This window comes from Pogona vitticeps, chromosome 1 (assembly GCF_051106095.1).
Source record: "Pogona vitticeps strain Pit_001003342236 chromosome 1, PviZW2.1, whole genome shotgun sequence".
NCBI classification, from domain to species: Eukaryota; Metazoa; Chordata; class Lepidosauria; order Squamata; family Agamidae; genus Pogona; species Pogona vitticeps.
The window spans coordinates 292,387,418-292,402,924 of record NC_135783.1 but is presented as its reverse complement, the minus strand read 5'-3'; the positions used below and the strand labels follow the sequence as shown (position 1 = coordinate 292,402,924).

General features: G+C 39.8%; 1 protein-coding gene across 2 annotated transcripts in view; it reads right to left on the bottom strand.

The window, feature by feature from the left end:
* Positions 1-15,507, bottom strand: part of CSTPP1 (centriolar satellite-associated tubulin polyglutamylase complex regulator 1) — a 169,669-nt gene that overhangs the window by 117,346 nt on the left and 36,816 nt on the right. The gene's annotated exons all lie outside the window — the stretch shown is intronic.

Sequence of the window (15,507 nt, the reverse complement as noted above, 5' to 3'; positions counted from 1 at the left end):
ATGATGTCATTTTCATATTTTACATGTAAAAGATTTTATCACTAGCAGGACGATAGTGCTGGCTGGCCATTCCACAAAAACATTTACCTAGAGGCACTTTGGTCATGGCAACATGTACAGAGGCAGAAAACACAAACAAATAACCTACACAAAACAAAATAAAAACTACAAAAAAAAGTCCTTTAAAAAGCCCTTGACCTTACAATTTTGGATGCTGAATTGCTACCAGTTGTTATTAATGATTATTTCAGTATAAACATCTAAAGAGTTAAATTAATATTTTTACTAGCCAAGGAACTTCTGCAAAATCATGAGACTAGAAATGGGGAGAAATATGTACAGTATGTGCTTCATTTGCAATCCAGTGGAAGCTCCCCAGTGAAATGAGTAGGGAGAAAGCAGGAAGCATGGGCTGCTGTTTGCTAATTACAGCAGTTCAGCTCAGCTCAGCTCAGTTTAGTTTAAAGTTTTGAATTCAAACCTTTGAATTAGGTCTGACTGAGAGCACAATGACAAATGTCAAAATAATTTTTTAAAAAATCCAAAATAGGGGAGTCTTTGAAGTTGGGTTATCTGTGTAGAAAACTATAACATTCAAAATGAGGCACATGTGTTATGTTCTGCAGAGCTGTGATGTTTGTGAGTTAGGAACAACCCTTTGAAATAAGGGCCATCTGGTAACCGGACAATTTTACTTCCAGCGTCTCTTGTTCTTTTATAAAGCTTCCATATCTGAGCTGTGAGCACTGAAGGGTAATGTTATTTAATAAGCTTTTTGGTATCTGATGCAGTTCCTTTGTTTCTTTTCAAAGTCTTAGAAGTCAGAAATATCAAGTTTCACGAACACTTAAAAGTAACCTTCTAAAATGCTATAAAGTTCAACATGCAAATTAAACAGCAACACTGATACACATAAAAAGGGAAATCAGAGGCACAATAAGTGGTGCCTTAAAACTGGATTTATCTGTTTATGTCCTTGTGCTGTTTTTAAGCTTGGAAAATATTTTGAGTCCTCCAGTGAAATCATGAGATATTTCCCTGGGACAACAGCTTACTAAATCTCCTGTGAGAGAATTAATGAAAAGATTTTTGCTTCTTCTTGACTAGACAGATCTTCTCTACAGAAACCAAAATCTACTAGCCATCATGAGACCTTCTTAGTCCTTTAACAGTTCATTGACCAGGATCTGTTCAGCAGCATTAGACACGCCAAATGTCTGATTACAAGTTAATTCTCTAGAACGAACTTTGAACTGTTCTGGAATTTTCCAGAATAGAATTCATATCAAAATGTCAAGTTCAATTAAATTGAAGTTATTTTTCTGCCTGGAGTCAAGGAAAGCCTTTTATTTAGACATAATGATTAGGCACAGTATCAAAGATTATGGCTGGGTCGGAGAGGTCCATATTAACTACTCAGTTACACTGCCAACTTTCCTGGTGTGAGTAAATTCCAGGAAGTCCAGATATACTGATGGCTCGGGAAAATCTTACTGCCTGGTAGCTGCCTCAACACCTTAAAAAATTCTAACTACTCAGTGTTCCAGGAAGTTACCAAAAATTCACAAGGTTAAGCATTTCAGCCTGTACACCCACCATGCTAAGTAAGAATACCAAAATACCCACAAAATGTAAAGAATCCAGTAGATGATTGAGACAAACAACCAAACTGCTGTAAGCATCACAACAGTAATTTTTTAAAGGCACAATCGAGATTTTAATTTTTTTCTTTCAAATATCTGCTACTTTTAGCAAAATATGCTGGAAAATATATATATATTATTTTATCATTATCAGATTCTGTCTTTGTTGTACAAGTCAGAGGAATACATGAGTTGTGACACAGAAAATGATGACCTGATAAATAGACCGCAAGAATCAAACTACAATGGTGCAAAATCCTGGTCCAAAGCCCACTTGTGTCAATAAAAAGCTATATTTTCCCCAAGTTTCAGATTGAAACTCAAAAATATATGCAGCATATCACTCTGAATTTAAAAAGGTATAGCAATCTGTTTAAAAAGAGATAGCAAACAAAGCCATTCAATAATCTCAACTTTCCTATTGATTTCTTTTTATTGCTATGATCAAGACTTTGTAGAATTCTTTTCAGAGAGCTGTTACAATGCCTATTACTAAGGTATATGGTGAAATAACTTTGCATTGACTATCTCTATCTTTATCTAAAGACAGCCCTACAAGAACACTGCACACGTTAACAAAGACACCTGCATAAATACAACTGCAATTAGCTTTTAAAACAAAAGGGAAGGTGATCTTATGAAAGATGGGGAAAAGGAAGTGATGACTACAAACTTCAAAGGGTGCTTCTAACTAATGGCTAGGACAAGATCAGACAGTGTTGTATCTCAATTCTTTTATAAATAAAAGTAGATTTTGAAAAGAAATATAAAAAATGAAATTGTACAGTGGGATCTTGACTTGAGAACTTAATACGTATTGGAAGGCGGTTCTCAAGTCAAAAAGTCTGTAAGTCAAGTCTCCATTGACCTACAGTGCATTGAAAACTGATTAATCCCGTAACATGCCGTTTTTATTTCATTTTGGTTTTTTTCTGGTCTGTAAGTCAAATCTCAGTCTGCAAGTCAAACCTAAATTTTGCGGCCAGAGAAGTCTGTAACTCAAAAAGTCTGTAAGTCAAGCCGTCTGTAAGTCAAGGGTCCACTGTAATTTGGGAATTTTTACCCATGAATTTTCCATCACCAAAAAGTGATCACATTTGCTGCCTTCAGTATTTTGCAAAGCACTCTAGAAGTCATATTCTTGTAACTGTAAGTATCTAATGCTGTCTTTGTAATCACCTTTAAGTATATAACAAATGACCAGACACCATATTCAGAGCTTGGAACATTAAGTTTAAAAAGGAAATCACTCTGCTACTTTGCCAAAAAGCATCAGGTCATTATTGTTCTGCACCCCAGAAAAGTAGTTCAATACATTGCTCATTATTAATGCATTACCAAAAATGCTCTCCAGCTCTGACCAGAAAATCCTCAAGCACTCTCTGTATGTCTAGCAGCAAAAGCTACATACTATAACATATTAATTACATTACCATACTAATTTCCACTGAAATTGGTGTGGGTGATTTACTGTAGCTCACGTCTCTCACCCAGAACATCTAGGGGTTAATGTGATCCCACACATACTGCCAATAGCCATTTGCCTTACATCTTCATCACCCATATTCCCTTCTGTATCAGTGTCTTGCAAAATAACTTATTTTATTGAACTCGCAACTGTTAGACCAAGTCAACATTTATTGGTTTCAAAGAAAAATTACAACTGCTTCTGTTCAACTTGTGCAGTAGTATACAGGGAATATTTGTCCACTGTATATGTGCACACACGTACACACACATTTTCCTGGCACAAGGGCTGCCAACAGGTGTGTCCCTTTAAAAGCAAAAAAATGTGCCCCAAGTTAGCTGTCAAATGAAGCAAGAGGCTTCACACTGCTTGGTTCTCCTTAAAACCACTCAAGACAAGCAAATTAGCACATTAAGCTGATGTTACCATGGTCACAATTCCTAACCTGTCTACTTGCACTAGCAATTAAAACTAAAGCCCTTGTTAGTACTCTAATATACTTCGAATGCTTGCATTTTGCTCAAAGGTTTTGTGGGCTTGATAGGCACTCCCTTTAATAGCAATAGTTGCCTTTCACGTCCCATTGGTGGGAGACTGTGGTAGGGAATGTAAGGGGAGTGGAGGCAGGGTCCAGGCTAACTTCAAAACTTCTGAGGGGCCTTTAAAGCACTACGGGCATCAGTAAAAAAAACATGTTCAAAACCATCCATGCTTAAGAGACCTTGCCTTTACATGTTCTGCAGGAGCCAAACCAGACAGGAATCTTCTCAAGATGCCAAGGAATGGGAAAGATGTGCCTTGCAGCTGACTTGCTCCTTGCTTGTAGGGTGGGCATGTACACATGAATAACAGAGAGAAGATGAAGGAGGCCTCTGCAACAACAAAGCCAATGTTCTTTCTCTGAGAAGGATGTGTCAGGAATGCTAGTGCTCAGGTGCTGCTTCCCTGAACAGAGACAGCTTTCTCAGTATTGTCTGCTGGGTAATTACAGTTGGGCAACCCGCCAGAGATCAGAAACTTTCAAGCATTCCTTTGAAATCTTTGGACTTTTTAAAAAAATATGTTGTAAAAGTCTTGAGGATGCTATGGTAACATCCCAACATAAACCAGCCATTGACATGGTTGCCCTGGGCCTCCTGGAACTATAGACAGACAGAACCTAGTGTTCCAGGGAGGAGCATCAAACTTGGCAACAGCTCCTAGGCCCCTTCCCTCAGCAGGTGGTAGCTTTGGCTCTCAACATAAAGCACTAAATTAATTCACAGGATGTCTCCTCTTACCAAAGGAGCAGCAGGGAATATGCACTGCTGCTCCCCAGTTTGCTAGGCTTCTCATTATACCATGGATCACTTCATACATTACTTATTCCCTGGCGTGGAGATAACCTCCACACAAGAAAAGACTACGGCATTATGTCACAGTGCATGAAGAGTAGCAAGATGTTTTCTCAGCCACATTATTTAAACTGTTCATTCCATACAGGTGCTGTGGCAAAGGATGGGTGTGGGTGGGAAGAATTTACATATATCTCTTGTGCTGAAATGAAACAACATACGTATTGGCCCTGAGAAGCAAAAATGGGGAGGGTGTGCTTCCTTGAGAGAAGAAATTAAATACATAGCATGAAACACTAATGAGTGCAGGCTTTCACATGAGGACAGTAAATCTCTAGAGAAAACAAAATTTAAGCATTTGCCATTGAAATGAGAACAAAAGAGTTAAAATAGGAAACACATTCTATTGACAAAACTGGTTAAGAAATCACACTATTTCAATAGTCATTGAAGAACTGCAACTAAAAAAAAATATGTGGATATGACGTTAACAACTGTACAGATTTGCTGAATAAACCACAAACACCATCAATCGCCCAACTGGCAAGTGATTAGTAGAAAAACACACTTATATTTTCTCTCACACACATACAATAACTGACTGAGAAGACATTATAGCCCAGCTCCCTTGTACTAATGAAAATAGAGTCGCATGAGTAAGGCAGGAATAGGCAACTGAGGCCCTCCACATGTTTTTGATGTACACCTCCCATCAGCCCTAGCTGGCAGAGAGGATCTTGAAAGATGATAGGAGTTGCACTCCAAAAGCATCTGGAGAGGTCTACATTGCCCATCCCTGCTCTCAGCCTTGCATGCCTTTAAGCATCTATTATACCAAAGAGACACACTGCTGTACTTGTACCTCACTATTGGTATCCCCACACTCTCCAGTTCAACAAATATCATTATAACATGGTATCTCAGTACAAATATGCCATACTTGTTTTCAGAATTCAGTACTACACACTGTGTAGACTGTTCAAAGTCTTCTTTTCAATGTTGTTGGATTTTTTTTTCCATCTCTACAACAGATCAGGAAATGCAACTGGGAATTTGGTGTGTTAGTTAAGACCCTGGTCTCTCCAATCAAAGCTTGCACGATTTTACTGTGCTGAATTATTGAGCCGCTATATTTAAAAACAAAAGACAGAAAGAAACAAAGAAGGAGAAAAAAGAAAGAGACTTTTAAAAACAACAGAGGCCTTTTGATCAGAGCAGCATAGTACAGCTTGCTGTAATTCAAGCTGGCCATTCTTACGTGGCAGGAATTAAGGGTTCCCCCTGCCAGGCAAAGCCCTATTAAAAGACAATGGCTGTTTGAAAAGGATAAGCAAGCTGATATGGATATAATAGGCCACATATAGTGTGTCCTTTCTACTCTCAAATAAAGCATTTTAGAGTTATGAGTTGGGAAATCCAGTATACTGGAAGATAGCTGGCCTATCATATAAAAGGCTAAGTAGCCATGGAGAAATGTTTGGAGGTAGCTCAAGAGGAGGGAATGGGGAGGTCACAGCAACACATCAAAATTTCAGAATTAGTGTTTTCCAAGTACTAGGTCCTGTTTCATATAGGCCACATCACTGCAGCACTGTGTAACAGGCACAGACATCCAGCGTTCCATATGAGCATCACAGCCAGAAATGCATTGTGAAGAACACTGGAAGACTATTAGGCCACCTTATGATCATTGATAGTTCTGGGAAAGCAGAGCCCAAAATAAATTATATCACATTTCCCAAGAGTATCAACTTGCCCTTATTTTCAGAAAATGCCACTTCAGCTGAGACATTTGACCCCCGCCCCCCCGCATGGTTCAGTAAGACAGAATGAAGGGGAAGGACTCTATTATACACTCTTTCTGCAAATGGAGGCACGTACATCTTAATGCCTCAGTTTCCCTCAATTAAAAAATGAAGATAACATTAACTTAGCTTTGGATGAAGTAGGAGAGGATCTATTCCCTGTCTGATACTCTCTCTGGAACCAGGAAAAAGGCAATGAACTGAGACACTACACAATGTCTGTTTTTTCTTAGGCAAGTGACCCAGAGAGGAAGAACTTTTGCGTTGTTTACATGTGCAAAAAAGGGCTAATATATGTTGCAGTCTCTTATAATCCATCACCACTACCACTAACTTGTAATGCACCACAGCTAGATAGATCCTACCCATGGTAGATTCTTCCACAGATACATTAAAAACATTATGCTGAAATGCAAAATCCATACGAGAGAAAGATCTACAGGCAAGAGCAAACTGAAATTCTCATGTTTATGGACTGTTTCTGCAAAACGCATGTGGATCCTGCATTCCAATGTGACAGTTTTTACATTTATTCATCCACAAGGAAAAATATGAACTTCAGTATCACCCAACAACATGGTTTACACTTAAAAAGTAGCTACTATTTCAAGAGAATTCCCATTCTAAGTTGAAGACATTATTGGGCATTTGTTTGATATGAAACAAAGAAACAAACCCCCCTTTTTTACCACTTTGTGTTATATTATGACCTCCATCTAGTAAGTGTGGTTTTTCAACTTAATGTGGTATAAAATACAGTAGCTAGGGAAAAAAGTCTCAGAGAAGTTACACATTTAGTCAATGTTATGAGCTAAAAATCAGAAATATGCACCACAAAAGAAAACTAATACCCAGCTGAATATAACTTTTATGTTGATGCATATGAATAGTACCCCCAAATAAAAAGGAAAGAGAGATTGTAACAGAACAGGGAAGATGTTATGAGGTTTTACCAAGGATATCTGCAAACAATGACAAAATCTGGGCAAGACAAAGAACTATCCACAAATTATACAACAGTAAACGAGGCTTTGCCATCATGTAGCGGTAGCTAGTCGATTAGGGCAAATGAGGCACTGCCTCACCATTAAGTAGCAGCATTGAGTAAAAGGACAAAGTAATTTATGTATCACCCATGCCAAAGGTGTGAACAGTGATGGTGAGCATAATGTGCTGAGTCTCTTTTACATTGTACTTGGGATTTTTAAAAAACTGTGAAGGCCCACATGCATATATTTAGAAGGAGAGATTTTTAATCTCTCTTACCATAATTCCACAATGTCATATGAATTACTTACATACATGCATACGTACATGCATACATAGGGAGGGAGGGAGGGATACATAGTATTGCAAATATTATATTTTTCTTTTTTGCTGAAACTCTTAACAGCTCACATTTCTTAAATCCTATCCATTGGACTGTGTACATTATGCAAGTTTGAAGAAGAACTCCTGTTGAAATGGAAATCACTAAATGAGAACAGGGTTCTCCTGCAAGAATGAAGAAAAAGGACTTTAAAAGCCCTTTCACCCATTAAAATGCAATAAATATTCAGAAGAATAGCAATCCTGAAACTGGATGAAGTTTCATTTTACTATACTTTGATCATGCTGACATTCATGATGAACCTCTGTGCACTAGTTTCTTTTCCTCATTTTGGATCAATATGCTTGTTCAACAGATAAACTTCAGGATGAGAAAGGAGGTTCAGTCCTGAGCTATTTTAGGCTGACAATAGTAAGACAGTATAAAAACCACATTCAGCAGCCATGCTTTTTGTATGCCTGACCTTCTCCTTGCGAAATTTTTAAAAGACGATCCTCCATACGGCGGCCATTTTCGCTGCCTCTTAAGCAAGGAATCCGTCCCTAAACACAGTGGGTGGCCATTTTTTTACCCAGCTGCCATTTTTGAACCGCCGATCAGCTGTTAAAAAATCATCGCTTTGTGATGATCGGTAAGCGAAACAGGGACCCGATGATCGCAAAGCGAAAAAAACCCATTTAAAACATCGCAATGCGAGTGCTTTTGCGATCGCAAAATCTTCGTCGCTATGCGGTTTTGTTGCTAAACAGAGTGCCCGTTAAGCGAGGCACCACTGTATTTCTATTAAATGGATATTAATGTCCCAATGTATACCATTCAACATCTAAAAATAACAGAAATATTGTTTTCAAACTCCTGTATGAGAGTATGTGTGTGTGTTTGTGCTATTGATGGATGGATGGATGAATGGATTGGTTGGTTGGTTGGTTGGATTTATAGCCCGCACCATCTGGCAACCAGGCCACTCTGAGTGGCTAACAAGATAAACACAATATCAAAACACAATAAAGATAAAATAATACATACATTCAAACAAATACGATAACCAGTGGGATAAATTAAAACAGATGGCTATGAAGATGGTAAAAAGGATGATGAAAATGTAGTAAAAAGGATGGTAAAAAGGGAGGCTGAGATCTCGAAAACTTAATGTTCAGGGAAAGCCTGGCGGAAGAGCCAAGTCTTCAGTGCTCGTTTGAACCCATCCAGCTATCAAGTCAGAAATTATTAATAGCACCCTAACAAGTTTTTCAAGGTAAATTACATATTTAAGGGGTGGTTTTACTAGTCCTCTCCCACAGTGAGTTTTCACGGCTGACTGGGGATTCGAACTCTAGCCTTAACTATCCCAAGTAGATCCATTAAATCAGTAAGACTTTCATTATTATTATCTTACAAATCTTGTTAATTTGACGACCTACTCTAATTGAGACAAATCAGATTTATTAGATTTAACCTATAGGATTAGCTATATTGGAATCGTTAAAACTAACTTCCAGTAAAATTAGGTTTTGCTAGATGTCACCTAATTAATAGTGCTTTTTACAGATAGCACCTATTCAGAAACAGAATTAGAAGAGTAATGTGGTGCTCAAGAAAAAATCTCCGTGTTTACTAATATGTAGGATTTTACATTGTTTGGGGAATGGTTAGTTTACAAATAATGCTTGAACTATTGAATCATCAGGTGACTGAGGATACATCCACATTAGTAAAAAAAATGTGGGAAATGCTACAGAATGGAGATTTACAACCCCCCGTGACCACATGACATAAAAGGAAATGTGAATCGGCCTGGAAACACACACACACACACAGACAGACACACACACACACACATGAGTTTTTGCCTCTGCCACTGCAATTTCTACTTTTAAAAAAAAACAGATCCATCCACATCAGTTCAGGCATTGTAATTGCTTGAACTGACACAGAAAAACTTCTGCACCAGCACACACTTTGCATATAAGATCAAAGGAACAGTGAGGAAAGCTAACTGCCCTATTAAAGCTTATTAATTTTGGTAAACAAGGTTGCTCCAAAAGCATTCCTGGGTGAGATGGATTATCTGGAGCCATTTCAATCCAGCTTCAGGCCTGGTTATGGGATAAAGACTGCTTTGGTTGCCCTGGTAGACAACCTACACCAGGAACTGGACAGGGGGAGTGTCCCTCTTGGTTCTGCTGGACCTCTCAGTGGCCTTCGATACCATCAACCATGGTATCCCTCTGGGCTCTCTCTCCAGAACAGGACTTGGACGCACTATTTTACAGTGGCTCCAGTTCTGATGGGGAAACTCAGAAGGTGGTACTGCAGTGCTTTTATTCAATATCCTGGCCTGTAGTGTCCACCTCCTGTCAAAAAGACACAGTGGTGAACCCAACTCCCAACCTCTGACTCCATAGCCAGAGACCTAAAGCAGTGAGCTATCCAGCACTGGAAGGACATGCACGGTTTTCTAGTTTAGTCCATTTCAAGTGACCACACACACTGGGAACTGGAGGTGGACCCCACCAACCCACATCAAAATTGTAGAACACCCTGGCAAGGGTTCAAAAAAGTGTGGGTTGGGGCAAATTGGTCCACTCCAGTGATGTTCACATGTAGATGCTGGACAAAAGAGCACATCCAAAAGAAGCACAAATGCTCATGTAGATAGGCTCTGTGTTTCAAAAGATAGAATCTTACTGTAAAATCTCACACGATAAGAAAAACTATGTAAGCATATTTTTTGCCATTTTCTGGCCATTTTCATGTCCCTTGACACACAAAAGAGTTTGCGACCAGTGTTTATCTGAATGAGCTACAGCCAGCTAGAATGACCCCACACTAGTTATGCAATGTTAGGTTTATGTTGTAAAAACCCCACAAATTTCTAGCCACTGTTGTAATTAATGACCACACAGAAAGTGAACAATTCAAAGAAGAACAGCTCACTGGCTCCAAGGGAGGGACCCAGATTTATTTCTCTCTTTGGTTGCAGCCTGACAGAATATTCCATGGGGCACAAATTGTGCACTTTGGAAACACAACAGTTCCACTCCTTACAAAGCAAAAGAGTCATGCCAATAAACATCTTTTTCTCTGTTCAGAGCAGGACAGATTATAAAGCAGAGCCTGAATATTTTTGTCATTACCTTGTACTAAAGATATATCCACTCATCCTTATGTAACATTATTTTTCTGATGACATAGACCAGCTTTGGCTCACTGAGCACAAATAAGTGGTTCCCAAGAGCAGGCTGTTGAGAAAATGTCAACATTCTGGCCTTTAGTCCATACTGAAGGGAAGGCCACATTATACTTTGTCAGTACAACAGAAGGCCCTATTAGTAGAACCAGATTTATGGTTTCAGTTCACTATCTCTGGCTACTAATTACCGGAAAGCACAAACACATAATGTGGAATAGAAAAAGAGCAGATACAAAGTTTTACGAAATGTGACAGTTGTTGGAAGACACCAAGATAATTTTATTTATTTATTTATTTATTTATTTATTTATTTATTTATTTATTTATTTATTTATTTATTTATTTATTTATTTATTTATTTATTTATTTATTTATTTATTTATTTATTTATTTATTTAACTTTATCTTTATTTTATTTATATCCCGCCTATCTAATCAATTAAGATTACTCTAGGCGGCTTACAACAATAAACAACAACAATACGGTTAAAATAAATTATACAAAGGAAAAGTTACGACAAGATGGGACAAAACTAAGGAAGAAAAAGGAAGGGAAGGGAAGGGTGATCAGGAGTTAATAAACGGGAAAGCCTGCCGGTACATCAAAGTTTTTAGTTGTTTTTTAAAAGTACCCAGTGAGGGAGCCGCGCGAATGTCAGGGGGAAGGTTATTCCAGAGGCGAGGAGCCACTGCTGAGAAGGCCCGATTTCTTGTATTTTCTTTCCGGGCCTCCCTCGGCGTTAGGCTCCTCAGCCTCACCTCCTGACTCGCGCGAGTGACACGGGTAGAACTTGGTGGAAATAGGCGTTCCGCCAAGTATCGAGGCCCCAAGCCATTTAGGGCTTTATAAGTAAGCGTCAACACTTTGAAGTCGATGCGGAAACGGATGGGCAGCCAATGCAATGCGGCCAGAGTGGGCGAAATGTGTTGGTACCTTTTCACACCACTGAGTAGTCTGGCCGCCGCATTCTGCACCACCTGTAATTTCTGCAGCAGCCTCAAAGGCAGCCCCACGTAGAGCGCATTACAGTGGTCTAATCTTGAGATTACGAGCGCATGCACCAACGTAGTGAGCGCCCCCACCTCGAGATAGGGCCGCAGCTGGGCTATCCGCCTAAGGTGGTAAAAGGCGGTTCGGACAACCGACGCCACCTGGGATTCCATGGTGAGCGCCGGGTCCAGATGGATCCCCAAGCTGCGGACCCCATCCTTGGCGGGGAGTGTCGCCCCCCCAAAAGTGAGGAAGTTTCCCAAACACCCGACTGTGGGAGCGCCCACCCTCAGTACCTCCGTCTTGTCCGGGTTCAGCCTCAACCCGTTCTCCTGCATCCATTGCAGTACGGTCCCCAGGCAGCGCTGGAGGGACAGAACGGCATCTCCTGTGGTAGGTGGAAAGGAGATGTACAGCTGAGTATCATCAGCATACTGATTTATTTATTTGATTTATATCCCGCCCATCTGGTATATTCTACCACTCTGGGCAGCTTACAGAATATCAAAACAATTAAAAAACATAAAAACATTAGCATTAATTTTGGAACAAGGGACTGAAGCAGCATGGCACTGAAACTAGCAGACATGGCACTAAAGACAAGAAATAAGTGCATGGTCTGCAAGTACAGCAACCGGTCAGCACTGCTGACTATCGCCTTCTGCCAAGCTCTTCCTCTGTCTGCAAGCCACTCTCAAACCACATTTGCAAAGCAAATCCTAAATCAATTAGTATAACTTGATCATTTCACAAGCACTCTCATGTCAGGTTACAGTGACTATTTGCCAACTGACAGATTTGCAAAAAGAGGGAAGTGTTATGCATTGTGACTGCTACTGACTCAGCTGCTTTCATACCACAGGATGGTAACAGGACGAGTCCTGCAAACCAAGGCTAGAAGAATAATGTATAATGCTGAATCCAAGTACAAGGAAAAGGTTAAATAATGCAAAAGAGAAGATCAGAATGGGATTGCACAGAATCCTATAGCTGGTTCCCTTAATCTTGACTTGAACCAGGCCCCAGATCTGGTTTGGCGCTGAACGAAAGGTTGCACGTGAAAGAAGAATGTCTGAAATTAATATGGGCAGAATGGGCAGGACCCTGCATAGTCTAACTGGGCTTTGCATCTTTAACTTAACAATGATTGCCAGGCTAGCATTATATTTCTCAAATTCTGATGGAATCCCTAGATAAATTACTATCTGGAATTAGCAATTTCACACTGAAATTGGAGATTATGTGATTTTTCTCTTTTCCAAAGTGCACTTTCTAAGAATTCATCTTTTTTCTTTAGATAAGGAAGAGCTGTCAGTATAGCCACAGGCATAGAAAATAATAGGATGAATCTTCTTTTAAGATAATCAGTTACAACAAGCACAGTAAAGGTACCCTAAACAGAATGATCCCAGTGAATGAGCTGGAAGAACAGAAACCTCATAGACAAAAATGAGAAAACAGATGGAAAGGGTGCCCTTTTTCAGAAACTACCCTTGCCTCAAAATACCAGTATTAGGCACTGAGGAATGTGTGTGCACCCAGATTTGTGACATCTCAGAGAATGCAAGATCTGCTGAAGGATTCATTTTAATGGCAAATCCTATGGACAGTTTTTGGAGAGCAGCTTTTGCTTCCACATATCATTGGGATAGAAAGGTACAGTATGCCCAAGCTTTTTTGCCAGCTAGAGTTCATTTTCAGTACTCCTGAGAAAGAGACTCTTAGCCAGCACTGAAGGCCTGTCACAAAGCAGGCAACACAAAGCCCCACTGGAAGCTTCCATCTGAAAAGATCACTTTGCAATCAGATTGGTGACAGCAGTGGCTTCACACCTGTCACATAGCTTGTTGCAGCCAGCCAGTGTCTGTGAAACGACACTGTCATCTCTTCACTGGAGCAGGGGGCAAATCTGAGGCATGGAGCAGGGAGAAGTGGGGGAAATAAAATAAAAATCACACACACAGAGAGCTAACAGAAAGGAAAAGATAGTTATGTTCTTTGGAGAGAACAACAACAGAATTCAGGTATCAAGAAGGATATTTGAGGAGCTCACCAGATCACAAAAGTCTGAACCAAAAACTTCCAGGTCCTACTGAATAGGCTTGATGATGATAAAAAACAGATTGCCAAGCCCTGGGGCTTTCCTCTGGCTTCTGTCTGGTGGCTCAATCAGAGGCCGGAAGATTCTACTGTCAACACAATTATTATTTTTCCTTTGAAATGATCCTGTATCCCAACCAGCCTTGCTACAAAACAGTGTAGGGGAAATTACGAAATCTCCAAACAAGCTTCTAGAACTACTGAACATGCATAAACTTTACACTGTCCCTTCTGAATGGAGAGACCCTTTGAGGATGTTTCATTGAAGATGTTATATTTCCTTTAAAAAAAAACGGAAGAGAAGAAAAAATGAATCCCATCTTCCTTTCCATCCAAGAATTGGAACACCTATTTCTCTTCCTTTCTCCGCCAACAGTGATTGGGGGGGGGGCTATTACTGTGATTTTTGTTGCGTTAGTCAGGTGGTGGCAGAGACTGCATCCCACTTCAAGTGGTGACAAATCTCCCCCTCTAAAAATCTGTATCAACCCCTTGTCTCCTCATACCATCCTCCTGAGCTAGAAGCTGTTGTACTACACGTTGGGCAATGACAGTGATGACACCCAAATCAAGAGATTGGGAAAAGGACTTATTTGGACTATAATGCCTAGAATCCTCCAGTTGCAGCCAGGAAATTCAGAAGCTGTAGTCCAAAAAAATTTTTTTTTCCAGACAGCCTTCCTCAGACAAGTTGCCACTTTACTTCGGATCGTTTCGGAAGAGGTAGTCATGTTAGTCTGTACAGTACTAGCATATCAGGCCAAGAAGAAGAAGAAGAAGAAGAAGAAGAAACAGAAACAGAAACAGAAAGAAAGAAAGACATAAGACATAAGACATTTATTTGTCATTGCACTCACAAGTGGGTGCGTAATGAGGTGGTCTTCCCCAAGGTAAAACTGGACAACACCACTACAAAAAAAAGTTAAAAATATACACAACACTCACCATACAAATATAGATACCCCGTTTCTCCCAGCAATTAAAATTCCACCAAAAACTTATGACCCCGCATTTAAACTCAATACTGCACTTGGGTAAAAGCTGTTCTTGAATCTGCTTGTCCTTGCTTTCAATACCCTGAATCTCCTTCTCGATGGTAATAATTTAAAGAGCTGATATCCCGGATGAGAGGAGTCTTTCAGTATGTTAGATATCTTCCTCTTACATCTGTTCTTATACAATTCTTCCAAAGACAGGAGTGAACAGCCAATGATGTTTTGGGCCGTCTTAATCACCCTTTGAATTGCCTTTTTCTCTGCCACTGTGCAGCTCGTGAACCATACACAGAGACAGTAGGATAATATGCTCTCAATCAAACTCCGATAGAAGGTGATTAACAAATTCTCAGTCAGTTGTTGCTTTCTAAGAGTCCTTAGGAAATACAACCGTTGTTGCGCCTCCCTGATTAATGCAGCGGTGTTTGCACTCCAAGTCAGGTCATTTGTTATGATGGTCCCAAGAAACTTACATTCAACCACCTGTTCCACACAAACTCCGTCTATATACAGTGGCTGAATGTCTGCTCTTTTTTTCCTATAGTCCACTATAAATTCCTTGGGTTTTTTTGGATGTTAAATAGAAGATTTTTTTTTTTTGCACCAGCAGGATAGCTGTAATACCTCATCCCGATACGCAGACTCATC